This window comes from Lepidochelys olivacea, assembly GCF_965140295.1.
Source record: "Lepidochelys olivacea isolate rLepOli2 genome assembly, chromosome: 6".
Taxonomy (NCBI): domain Eukaryota; kingdom Metazoa; phylum Chordata; order Testudines; family Cheloniidae; genus Lepidochelys; species Lepidochelys olivacea.
Genome location: NC_140416.1, coordinates 11,143,556 through 11,157,444, shown reverse-complemented (window position 1 = coordinate 11,157,444; position 13,889 = coordinate 11,143,556).

Here is a 13,889-nt window from a genome sequence, read left to right as displayed (position 1 = left end):
GCGCGCCAGAATTCCTGCTCTGAGTTAAACGAGAAGGTGAACCCCAGCCGGGCAAGTCGGGCAGTTCCTGGAGACGCTTGAGACTCACACAGAATCCGGTTCATGTGCCCATGATTTCTATAGCCTGGGGCTAAACACAGGGGCCAGGTCCTCGCTGGTGTAAATCAGTATTGGCACAAATTGAGCAATGTTGATTTACACGAGCTGAGGCTCTGGCCGTGTACTCCAATGGAGCTGTGGTTGATTTACCCCATTGCGGGGAGCTGGGCCACTGACTCCAATGGAGCTGTGGCTGATTTACCCCAGCTGGGGATCTGGCCCATTGACTCCAATGGGGTTATGGCTGATTTACACCAGCTGGCACCTGCTCTGCAGAGCCCAGGACTGAGATGGGAGCTTAGTCTCCACGGCCTGTTCAGCCCTCGGCTTCTCTGAGGAGGTTGCCAACAACTGGCTTTGAGCTTGATCAAAACTCATTGGGGCCAGTGGGATTCTGTCCATTGTCTCTGGCCCGTCCGGCCCGCCATGGACCTGTCCTGAGTCTCCTGATTAATTTCGCATGGGGTCATTTGGGGAATGCACCCTGCAGGTACAAACCTCGGTCTCCCATTCACACTGTGATCCCGGGGGCAACTGTTCTGACCCGAGGTGTGACGGGGCAACTGGACCGATCCATTCTCCCCCAGACTCCCCATGGCACAGCTCACCCCAGAGACACCCCCCTGCACTCCCAGAAGGGCATAGCCTGCTATTGCCTGTAAGGGAGTGGTGGAGGGGTGGGGAAGGGTGATCAATCATCCCCTAATTAATTTTCTGGAATTCAGTTCAAGTATGTTAATAAAGGAGGTCATTTCCCATCGACCGGCCAGCACTTCCACTGCGGGGAGAATTGCCCATCTATTCCTGGGTGCTAAGGCCCCTGGGGTGTGTTCCAGACTCTCAGACGGCATCCCTCATTGACTGGCATGGGCATTGCGCGCTGTCTGGAGAGAGCAGGATTTGACCCCAGCATTGTCTGTTTTAATTGTCTCCTCTTCTAGCTCCCTTTGCCTTCACACCTCGTCCGCTTTTCTCCGCCCTGATCCTGCTTCCAGTGGAGTCAGCAGGAGCTTGGCCACTGGCTCCAATTCCTTCTCCCCCATGATACAGGGATCTAGACATGCTGAGCAGGGCTGAAGTCAATGCCATTACCCCAGGGAAGGAGAGGGCCCGATAGGCCCGATTCTGATCTCCTGTGCACAGATGGGGCCTGATTCTGCTCGCATCGCAGCTTTTCTCATGTGCAGGGGGCTGGATTTTCACTGGTAAACATGGGATTAAGAATCAAGCATATGGGACCTGATCCTCATCTGGTATAAATGGGCATAACCCCCCCCTCCCCCCCCGCCCCAAGCTTCAATGGAGCAACACTGATTTACACCAGCTGCAGATCTGGCCTGTTGAGGGACACAGGGGTGTACCCACATCCCCCCACCCCCGTGACATCCTGGTGGCAGTGCAGCAATACATGTCCCGGGTGCCCTGCTCTCACCACATGCTCCATCCCTTTCGGGCATTTCCTGCACTCACAACTATTGACAGGCTAAAGATTTTCCATGACACAAGAGGAAGTTTGCTTGCACGGGCCGGGTGTGTGGTACTTGCCTGTCAGCCGGCAAGGTCATGAGCTGGGGTTTGGAGGAGGGGGACAGAGAGAGCTTGGTATGGAGCTGCAGGCTACACAGCCCTGCTCAGTGCCTCCGGCTCCTGGGGCCAGAGCGGATGGGAAGTGGCATCTTGGAGAGGTTCCAACGAGGTAAATAACATTTTGAGCTTATGCCGCTGTGCTCCTTTCGCTTCTCTCCCCCACCCAGAGCTCGTCAGCAAACAAGAGCCAGTCCCTGCCACCCCACGGCCTGGGCAAAACTTGCAGGGGTGGGGATGAGGAGGAGATTGTCCGCCCAGCCTGGCAGCTGTGTAGGCCCAGAAACATCATGTTCCCAGGAATGGTAGGGAGTGCTGACCCAGGCTCTCCAGCCCCACAGGTGTCAGAAGCGCCATGGGGGAAATCCCTCCTGGCTCGATTCTTGGGCCATCTGCATAGAGGGCAGGGATACCGGCACTGAGGGGCTGCCCCTGTCTAGCACTCCCCCTACCATAGTCCCAGGTAGAATGGCTGCGGAGCACCTAAGCCGGATGTTGCTGACTACATCTGCTGCTTCATGACTGCGGGTCAATTCCGGTCTCTCCACTCCACACGTCCTGCGGCTGGGTTGCTCCACTCGAGCATGGGAGGTGTGGCTGAGCTGCAGCTGTGCTTGGGCTATTCCCAGCTTTAGCAATGGCTCTGGGAGCTGTGGGCAGCTGGGCATACATTAGAGCAGCCACACTGAGGTGTCTGGCCAGCCACAGGGTCTACAAAAGGCTGAAATATAAAATCCGAGGGGTAATTTCACACATGGTGGAAGATCACAGAGAAAGGCCTGTTGCCTTTGTGTCTAGCTCTACACAGAAAGTAACTGTGCTCAGGTTGACATGGATGCTCCGAGTTTAGTCTGGGGAGCTAAAAAGTGTCACCGCTATGTGGATGGGAAGTGATTTTCTTTGGTCACGGACCTTCAGCCTCCAGTTTCAATGAGCAACCCGCAGAGAGCAGCTCGGACGGTTACAGACAGGGGCAGGGTTCTCGAGTGCTCACTGGTAGGAGATCAAGTTTGAAAGCACCAGCCGCCAGCCCAGCAGCCAGCTGCTGGAACTAGCAGACAGGGGGCCAGCTTTTCCAAGTGATTTAGGTCCCTAAAGATGCAGCTGAGTGCCCAGCGGGATTGCCAAAAGCCCCAAAGCAGGGTAGGCGCCTAAGTCCCAGTAAAACCCTTTGTGGGGTTCACCAGTCGTGTACTTTAAATCCACCTTTGGCCCCCAGCCTGGGCCTGGGCCGAGGGCAGCTGGGCCGGAGCAGAGAGTCTGGGCCTTATTGCCGTGCTACAGAAGCACGAGGCAGAAGGGCGAAGGTTAACGGTGCAGCCTGACCGTGCTCTGACTGCAGTTGTTATTGCTGCATGGGACGGCCTTTAAAAAAGAAATGAGAGAAAAAGCAGGAGCTTCCTTCCCTAGGCCTCTGCAGACCGGGCCATCGCACGGGGCAATTCTACAGCCTAGATATGACGACCTGTGCCCATCCACCTTAGCAGGACCCCTCCCTCCTCTGAGCCTTAGGAGCTGCAGAGCTTCCTCCCTCCCTCGCTCCCTCCCGTGAAACCTCCTGGGTATATTGGGATCAATCCCCATCCCTTTCCGACCCCCCGTCAGCCCGCCCGTCTCGTCTGCGCACGGCTCGCACTGCACGGGCGTGTGCGACCTGGGCCTCTGGCGCTACCTACGCTGAGTGAAAACGCACTGGGTACGAGCAGCATGGAGAGAGAGGGGAGCAGTCGGGAGGTCTGATCCCAGGCTGGCAGCCAGGGGCTCCTTGCAGTGCGAATGACAGGACAAGATAGATCTACCCCTGCTGCCCTCGGACCAGTCAGTTAGGGCTGGCGGTTAGCAGCTAACCCCCTGTCCAGGCAGAGGTTAAAGCGGACTGGAGCAGGAGGGAGAGCTTCTGCCCCGCCAGCCCAAGGAGGAGGTGTTCCCCGTCACCCCTGTATTTAAGGATCTAAATAAGTGGCCACGTGGTCAGAGGTGCTGCAGCCCCAACCGCCCCCACTGGCTTCTGTAACTGATTGCGTTTGTTCCAGTTCATCCCTGCCAGAATAAAAGCCCAGGGGCCACGCGCATGTGAGATGGGGTGAGGCAGACCCCCAGCACTTCGTGGTCTCCCCTCAGACCCAGTTGAGATTGTGTGTGAGGGCGCAGAGCTTCCGCGCCAAGGAAACAGACAAAAGTGCAACTGAAAGCAGGGAGGGGGCTGCTCGGCCTTGCCCCCACATGGGAGAGGCTTTCCCTGGGGCACTCTCTCCCAGCCCTTCAGCACCAAGGAGCTCAAAGTGTGACTTTTTCAAATCCCTGAGCAATGTAGCTAGGTCGCCTTAAGTTTTAGGTGTAGTCCAGGCCCTAGAGATGGGAACGATCTGTTAGCTTCTCTGCCATTCAATCCCTTGGGGTCTGGTGCAGGCTTGTCTCCCACACTGTGCCAGATCCTTGGGGTCAATGGGTGAAGCTCCATGAAGCCATTGTAATGGGGCCGTGGAGACCCAACTCCCCTCTGGCTCCTTATCTCTGGCCTTCCAGAATAGGGCTGAGACCTGCGCCTTACTCCCCGGGTGGCCTTGGACAATCATTTCACTTCCCTGCCTGTCTGTTTCCCATCATCGTATATGAAGACACAGGCCCTGCCCCTAAGAGTGTACATGCTAAATAGCCAGCAACAGATGAGGGGTGAGAGGAAGGGGATGTAACGTACAAGCAAAGTGTTCATGGTCTTGTGAAATCGAGCTGTCTGTGTTTGTACGTATGCCCATCCACCACCATCATAGCTGTCTGGCAGATGTTATAATCCATCTTTCTTTCTTCCCCCCTAAGGGACAACACACACCAGAGTGGAAGAATGGTAAAACAATGACACAGCACCCACGGGCCAAACTCAGATCGGGTGGAAGCAGCTTCGGTGGGGTTTGCATGTAAAGGACAGCAGAATTTGCCTCTGTGAGACAGATACTGAGCTAGTGTAAATCAGTGTCACTCTACTGACGTCAGACAATTTGGATCAACTGGGGATCTGGCCCACTGACCCCAGTGGAACTGCGGCCAATTTAAACCATTTGGGGATCCATCCATGTACAGTTAGTGCCACGTTCCAATGAGATGCAGCATTAGATCCTTAGAGGGAAGGCAGAGGCTGTTTTCTGCCTTAATGTTCTCACTGCATTGCTCCTATCTCTATCTGATCTGTTGCTGAATTGCCTTTTATGAAGAAATAGAAAACTGTCACAATTGGGCTCAAACCCTTTGATCTCTGCACTGCATGAAGCACCTTAGCCTGCCTGCTGTGTCATTCTCATCCTTCTCACACACCCCTTTTCCTAATAAATGAAATAGTTAATGACAGCCACTGAAATCTCCAAACAAATCTTTCACTCCCACTTCCTTGGCTGGGTTTAAATTTAGCAGCAGCTTCAGCAGCTCTCATGAAATACAGTGGGGTTGCTGGGGTGACGGCTGCTCATAAATCATCCTACCAGCAAATCAAATCAGCAAAGATCCAAGACAGCAAAACACAGGGCTCGGTGTCACAGCCTGAAGCCCACTGACTTCAGTGGGAAAGGCTGCAGGATTGGGACTTTTACTCAGCTCTTTTGAAGTTGGGATCTGGCAGTTTCTACACAACCACAGCTCGAAATTTGGCCCTTAGACCTCTGCCTGGCTGCAAGGAGACTGGGGAGTGCAGTTAAAACATGGGCTGGTCCCATTGGATGCACATCACGTTGTTAATTGTTGCCAGATCCTGTCACACAGTGGAAATGACCTTCTAAGGCTGGGCTTTCGCCTCAGTAAATGGGGTGGAGGTGAAAGTTCTAGCTCTGAGGAATATGAACGGGTTAATTATTCCATGGGGATAATTCCATGGGACATTAGTCCCTGAAAATCAGGGCTGAAGGAAACTCAAAGAGCTGATGCTAAAAACTGATCCCCAGAAGACATAGAGGAGATGCTTTTTTATTTGGGTCATGGAATCATGGAAGATTAGGGTTGGAAGGGACCTCAGGAGGTCATCTAGTCCAACCCCCTGCTCAAAGCAGGACCAACCCCAACTAAATCATTACAGCCAAGGCTTTGTCAAGCTGGGCCTTAAAAACCTCTAAGGAAGGAGATTCCACCACCTCCCTAGGCAACGCATTCCAGTGCTCCACCACCCTCCTAGTGAAATAGGTTTTCCTAATATCCAACCTAGACCTCCCCCACTGCAACTTGAGACCATTGCTTCTTGGTCTGTCGTCTGCCACCACTGAGAACAGCTGAGCTCCATCCTGATTTGTTTTTCATGTGATCAGTAGAGACGGATTCATGGGGCAGATCCCCAACTGGTGTAAATCAACATTGAAGTCAAGGGTTTGTACGCCAGCCCGACCCATTAAAAGTGAAATGAGAGAAAAACTCCCACCTTCGTAGCAGGATCATATAGAACACTGCGCTGAAGTTAGGGCCCGATCCTGAGAGAGTCAGGCTTCCTTGACTTTAAAGGCAGGTGCCGGCGATTGACACATGTCGGGATCAGGCTCTTAGAGCATTAAACAGAGAGGGGTTGTTCTTGCACAGATCTGGTTGCACAGTCATGCCTAAGCTATTCACCTAATGACTGATGGGTGTTAGTAACGCCACTGACCCCAAAGGATTTTGCAGCAGCCGTGTGCATCAGGGATGCTGCTGTTTTTGCACGCCTGGGGGGTGGGCGTGCGGGTATTGATTCTTTGCAGCAACAACTGCTCTGCCGCAGGAAGTGGCTCATGACAAACCCAAGCTGCAAGAGGTTTTTAACGATGCAAAGCCTGCAGAATTGGGGACAGATTTCCCCCCACCCACGCTTGCTCCCCTTTCCCCTCAGCTCTTTCTTCAAGCACGGCAGAGTCACGGAACTTAGAGAGACAGAGAATAGATCCTCTGGGGTGATTTGTCTACCCACCAGAGTCAACGGGTTTGTTGCCGCACTTGTCCAGTGCTTTGGTGGTTCTAGAGTTAAATTGCTCTGAAGGGGAAAGTATTTGCTGGAGAAAGAAAAAAAAATTAGATCCTCAGGAGGTGTAAACTGACACATCTCTGTGGAAATCCATAGGTGTTACGGGGTAGATGTATATACGGCCAGGCTGGTTTGATACTTCAGTTGTACACCTGGTAACGCCACCAAAATCAGTAGAGCTGCACCCATTTATGCCAGCCAGGGATCTGGCCCACTGACTCCAATGGACTTAGGACAATTTGCACCAGCCGAGGATCTGGCCCTAAATCTATCAGGGCTTTTGTAAGAAGGCAGTTTAGTTCCAAAAATGCTGATGTATCCAAATGCTTCTCAGAGCCTGATCCAATAACAAAACGGACAGGCACCTAATCACAATGGCCCTAATTCTCCTCTTGCCTATTTTGGTGTAAAATGGGAGTAACTGGTGTAAATCCAGAGTAATTTGCACCAATGAGACGCTGGTGCAAGTGAGTGAACGTCGAGGACCTGATTTTGCCCTGTGTTCCACCACTTTTACACTGGGGTAACACCATGGGATCCAGTGTAAAACTGGAGTCATACCATAGTGAGCCAGACTCACAATGTATCTAGCTGCTCTCTGAGAGGCTCAGCTGACAGTCCTTACTCATGCAAGCAGGCTCAATAAGTTGGATTCTGCTCTCACTTATACCAGTGCAGGTCAGGAGGGCCTGATTCTGAGCTTAGTTGGTGTAAAGCCAGATTGGCGTGACTGGGTCAACTCCCCAGCTGGTGCAAAAAGGCAGAGCCCCATTTAAGTTAACAGAGTGACATGCGACAATGACATACACCAGCTGCGGATCTGTCCCACTGATGCCAACAGCCTTACTCTAGATTTATACCAGTGTAACTGAGCTCATACATTGGACCCATTGACTTCAATTGGACTGAGTCAAGAATAAGGGTCCTTATTCTTATTTTGATAGCATTATTCCTCCCCACCCCATATGATTTTCAGGTGTGCTGGTCTGAGCTGCTAACAGGCTGCATGGGTGGTTGATTCACAAATGCTGTTCTCTGAATTTTTACTAGGTTTAGTAAAAGCCCAATCTCAAGCTTGGAAGCTTAAATTCATAATTTTGCTGGACACTAAAAATCACAGACACAATCAAGACACTGGATTTATGGCTCAGTATAACAATCTGTAACCCGCTAGCCCTGCTTTGTCCTAAAACTGCAGAGGTGTTAACTGCCCACTTCACCTTGAACGGTCTCTTACAAGGTGTTAACTACTTGTGCTAAACAATCTGTCCCACCTGGTATTTAGCTGTGACACTCTGAGTACCTTTCCCAGCCCTGAAGAAGAGCTCAGCATAAGCTCAAAAGCGTGTCTTTTTCACCAGTAAAAGATATGAGCTCACTCTCCTTGTCTCTGTACTATGTTTAGATCATTTGATCATTTTATTCTGATAGAGCTGTTACCCTCAGAATTTTGTACTGATTTGCAGCCCATCAAAGCCAGTGGGAGTTTTGCCTGAGTAAGGACTACACAACTATGTCTTGTTTAAAATTCCTTTGCTTAGTTATACATTAAGGCTATTGGTCCAGAATTGGATAAATAACTTGTAACAAATTCTTCAGTGACTTTTGCCTATTTTCCTGTTCATAATTTTTCTGCAGATAAATGGTGAAATTCTCAGCTGTGCTTGTTGGCTGGAATCTCATTCACAAGTGTCTTCAGCAAACAAGTCTCAGCCTGCAGATTGCAGATGAAATGTGCATTGCAAAGATTCAAAAGGAGTACAATTTACCTCCCCCCCCAAGTGTAGGCATCACCTATGTGAGGGAAAATGAACCCTTTAGCACAAGGCTTATACATCGATGTCCCTCTTCAGCCCTGCAAAAAGGTGAATTTCACACATTAGATGGGTTTCAGAGTAACAGCCATGTTAGTCTGTATTCGCAAAAAGAAAAGGAGTACTTGTGGCACCTTAGAGACTAACTAATTTATTTGAGCATAAGCTTTCGTGAGCTCACTCCGATGAAGTGAGCTGTAGCTCACGAAAGCTTATGCTCAAATAAATTGGTTAGTCGCTAAGGTGCCACAAGTACTCCTTTTCTTTTTACACATTAGATGCTTACATAAACACCTGATCAAAAATTTTCAGCTGAATTTCTCCTTCTCCCCCCATCAGAAAATATGGTTATGTTGAAATTAACGTCTTCCATGGGAAGATGTCAGTTCAGATGTGATTTTTTTATTTTCTGATAGGGAAAATCAAAACGAAAGAATTCATTTTGAATCACCATTTCAAGATTAAATGAATTTTTCATTTTGATATGTTGATTCAAACTGAAAAAAATTCATTTTGAAAGGCTGATTTGACTCAAATTTAGCTTCAACTTAATATGTAGTTTTGCTTCAGTTTTTGGAAACAGAAAATTTTGGGGGAGGATTATTCTCAATTTGGGGGTTTTCAGGGTTATTCCCCTATTTGTCCCTCTATTTTATCCCAACCTCATTTCCACCACCACCCCCAACTATAATAAGGAGTAAAGGGTAAGAATGTGTGTGAAAATGGGGGAAAGATAATTTTTCACAGCTTTTCTTTTTTACTATTTTCCACCTGGAAAAAATTGGAAAACACTAAGAAAGTAGTTTTCCTGCTACTTTTCACGCTCTTACTATTTTCAGATTTTTCCAGTGGAAAAAAGGGTGAAAGATAAAAAAGGAAAAGAAAGCGGGAAAATAAACCCCCAAATCCCCAAATTTGAAATGGAAATAAAAATCTTTCTATTTCCATAAACAGCAGTTTAAGTCAAAATTAAATGGAAATTTTCATTTTGAGTCTAAATGTAAATTCCTGTAGAAAACCCAAAATGTTTTTATTTTAAATAAATTTGAAAGGTGATTTTTCCTGAAGAAAACTGTTTAGTTTTCTAGTTACCTAGTTAAATCATGTTTATCCTTTCTGATCCCTTATTGGTTAGTTCAGGGTACATTATTAATGACAAAATCCTAAGTAATTCACAATTTGCTCTGTTATTGGATAGTTATATACACTTGGGGTGGATGCTTGAAAATTCAAGTGAAACGCTCATTTTGTAACTATTGGAGCTAGCAAAGCTTTAACATTTTAATGTTTGATCATACTTCATAATAAAAGGATGTTTATAAAATTAAATAATTAATAGATCCCATAAGCATATTAGAGACATGAGTAGCATGTGTTAGAGATGGTTATAAGTACATCAGTCACTCTTTATATTATAAGCAATCTATTGAGCTAGAGTGAGCAAATGTTTGTATTAAAAGGTGAAATCGAAATGTTCTTTCAAAGTCATAAATAATTTTCAGTGCTAGTCAGGTGGAGCGTGTCCAGACCAAAAGAATTGCTTGCTTTTTTTCTTGTGGTCCACTCTGCGTCAGTGATGCCTGTGTTATTGGTTTGCCCTAATGATCATCTAGAAATGCTGGAAACACACATTTTCGGTATTTATACCCTGTAGCTATGGCACTGCCTTTTTATGGACTGTCTGAAAGTTGGATCTGTTACAGTTTTCAAATCAGCACTGAAAAGGTTCGTGTTCAGTCGTGCAGTTCAAGTAGTTTAAGACCAAAGTTCAGCTTTGGTTCAAAAGAAGTGTTTTGCAAACCCCTGTATTAATAGCCATGTTCTCACGAGGCAAAAAGAACCCAAAACAAACCACTTCATTGAAAACAGGATATTTTTGCCTTAACTTTCCCTGGCAGTGTTTGCAACCAACCTAAACAGTGTGGTGTTAGCTATGCCAAATGCACAGTGAAATCGACGAAAAACTGACGTCCTCTTTTCATTATACAAAAGAGTGAAAAGTAAAAATTAAACCAACAGACTAAAAGGTGAATAATGAACTGAATAGTTTAAATTTCTGTAGTTAGAGTAACGCAAGATCCTAGTAAGGAAATGGGCCAGATATTCAGGTGGTGTAACAATCCAGCTCCATTGATTTCCATAGAGTTATGTCAGTTTACACCAGCTGGGGCTCTGGCCCCAGAAGTATTTAAACAACTCATTCTGTAAATGTCTGAGGAGACCTCTGAAACCTGGAATATTTGGACTTCTACAAACCACTGGAAGTTAGGAGCTTAAATACCTTTGTGGATTTGGGCCCAGGTGAACAAAATTCACTTTTGATATGAATTTCAGAGTTGGAGAGTTAATACAAATGTTAGGTGACCTGAAATCCAGTTAACCAGGGTTTGGATAAGGTTTTACTTTATATGGGTTTGAACGTTACAGTGTCCCTTTCAATTGGGTTTGAAATGCAGATCAGCTTGGCCTTTTATTTCTTCAGGTGAATGGTGTATTTATGCATTATGTGATATTATTATTATTATATCTTTATTGAGACTGATTCTCATTTACACTAAGGCAACTTTACACTGCTCTTGCCGCATAAAGAGGCCTTAAAGTGAGTGAAGAGCAACCTTAGTGTAAATAGGAATGAGGTCCATTAGTTGTGATCACTACATTTCTTCTGGTTTCTGGGAGCAACTTTAAAAGAGATTGTTGTCTTGATGTCTCTCTTTCAGAACCTGAAACCAACATGGGCTTGAAGAGCTACCTAGACTGAGGGCGCTGGCAAGCTGATGCCAGTCAAACCGGAATTTGGATTCCATCTGCAAAGAGCAGTCTGAGACCAGATCCTCAGCCGGTATAAATTAGCACAGCTCTATTAAAGTCAATGGAGATATATGGGTTTACCCCACGTAGGGATCTGGCCTGAGATTTAGGTTTGATGATGCTTTCAGTGCTTCTCTGAAATGGGGATGTAATAGCTGTTGGTGCTAAAAGATGTGTGTGCAGTTTTTATGCTTGGAAGAATTTGATTTTTATTGGTAAATGGCAGTAAACATTGATTTCACCGAACACACACACACACCCACAAACACACACACATCCTGATGAAAAAATATTTTAATTGATAATAACAAACGGGCAGATAAGCAAAGTAAGAAAAATGCTGCTTGAAAACTTATTAAGGGCATATTTCATTTGTACATGGTGACAGAAAGACAAGGTGGGGAAGGTAATATTTTTTATTAGATCAACTTCTGTTTGTGAAAGAGACAAATATTTGCACTGTAAAAAAAGAAGAAATAGTATTTTTCAACTCACCTCATACAAGTACTGTAGTACAATCTCCATTGTGAAAGTGCTACTTACAAAAGTAGAATTATTTTTTGTTACATAACTGCACTCAAAAACAAAACAATGTAAAACTTCAGCGCCTACAAGTCCACTCAGTCCTACTTCTTGTTCAGCCAATCGCTAAGAGAAACAAGTTTGTTTACATTTACAGGAGATAATGCTGCCCACTTCTTATTTACAATGTCACCTGAAAGTGAGAACAGGCATTCTCATGGCACTGTTGTAAAATAAATTCAGAAGTGTACACTTTGTATTCTGTGTTGTAATTGAAATCAATATATTTGAAAATGTAGAAAAACATTCAAAAATATTTATAATAAATTTGAATTGGTATTCTATTATTGTTTAACAGTGCAATTAATTGCGACTATTTTTTTAAGCTAGTTAATTTGTTTTGCACTAATCATGTGAGTTAACTGTGATTAATTGACAACCCTATTATAAACCTTTAGCTTTTTGAATCTCAACATCTGTCATAAATAATTATTGTGTGACCCCCCCATTATCTGACTGCCCCATCATTTTCTGCAAGTGTGAAAATTTTTAATTGACGTCAGAAAAAATGCTTAGAAATGAACATCGATGTTCTCTGTCAAAACTATAAACAAAAAATGGAATTCTGCCACAACTAAATATTGTGTGTTGTGAGTATTTTTTATTATTTGTAAATCCATCTGATTCAGCATTTAACTCCTGATTTACACCACTGTGAATGAGAGACGAATCAGCCCCATGATCAAAGTTAGGATTGGGGTTAAGGTTAGGATTACAGTTAGATGACTGTCATGCAGATAGCAAGACAAATGTTACCTGACTGTGTCGGTGTCTGTATGGGATCAACAGCGATTAAATCATCATCCAATAAAATGTACTAACAGGTACAGGTCAGAGCATGGCCCGGGGAGGGAGAGATTGCCTCCTATGTTACCAGTAAGGTCTCAGCCTCTTTCCTCCAAGCACCTGACAGACTGGGATCTTTATAAATCTTTGCCACAAATAAGCGCCACAATTTCAAGGGTTTGGGAAAAATTTTGCCAACCATCCATCCTATCTCATCCACCCATCCCACCCCATCTCACTATCCCATTTAATGAGACAAGGTGAGGGAGGTAGCTCTTCTTGTAAGCTCAAAAGCTTGTCTCTCTCAACTACAGAAGTTGGTCCAATGAAAAGTATTACCTCACCCACCTTGTGTCTCTAATATCTTGGGACCAACGTGGCTACAACATCACTGTATATCCCATTTAATCTCATCCATCCTTCCACCCACCCTCAGCCTATCCAGCAATTCATCCACCCATTCATCCATTCCACCCCATTTCATTTCATCCACCCATCCCTTCCCAGTCCAGTTGATCATTCCATTTTATCTCATCTGTCCATCCATCCATCCTACCTATTCACCCCATCCACCCTTTCTTTCTTTCTTTCTTTCTTTCTTTCTTTCTTTCTTTCTTTCTTTCTTTCTTTCTTTCTTTCTTTCTTTCTTTCTTTCTTTCTTTCTTCACTGTTGGCTGCTTCGGCTTTGTTGCTATTCTGGTGCTTCCTCTAGCTTTGCGGTGTAGGGCAAAATCTCCTTTGTTCTGGGGCTGCCAGACCCTCTCCGAGCTGGTAAACAGCTGAAGGATGTGGCAGAGAGTGAATTTTCCACTAAGGCTGGTTTGAACTAGTCCCGTCAAGGTAGGTCTCCCTCACCCCCCCATCCCAACACCACGTCACCTCTCCCCTCCCCCCTCTCGCAGCCTGCAAAGCAACCCCAGTGAGTGTCAGTGCTTCAAAACAGCTTGACGGGGAGAAGGGTCTAAGCAAGAGGAAATGAACTCCTCCCCCAGCACACACAACAGGGGACTGGTACCACCAGGGCAGGAAATGGAAACCCACAGATGGAGCTGATAAAATTGCTGAGGGCATGGCGAGGGGAGATCCATATCAGGGCTTAGGTTTCCAGTGGAAACAGCTCCCCTGGCCTACTGCACTGTGATGTATTCTGCTGGGTGTGTAGTGTCATGTGCTCAGGTGCCATGGTGATGGGGCTGGTGGAGAATCGTGGACAGAGAGCGAGCTGGTCATTGATCCTAATGCGC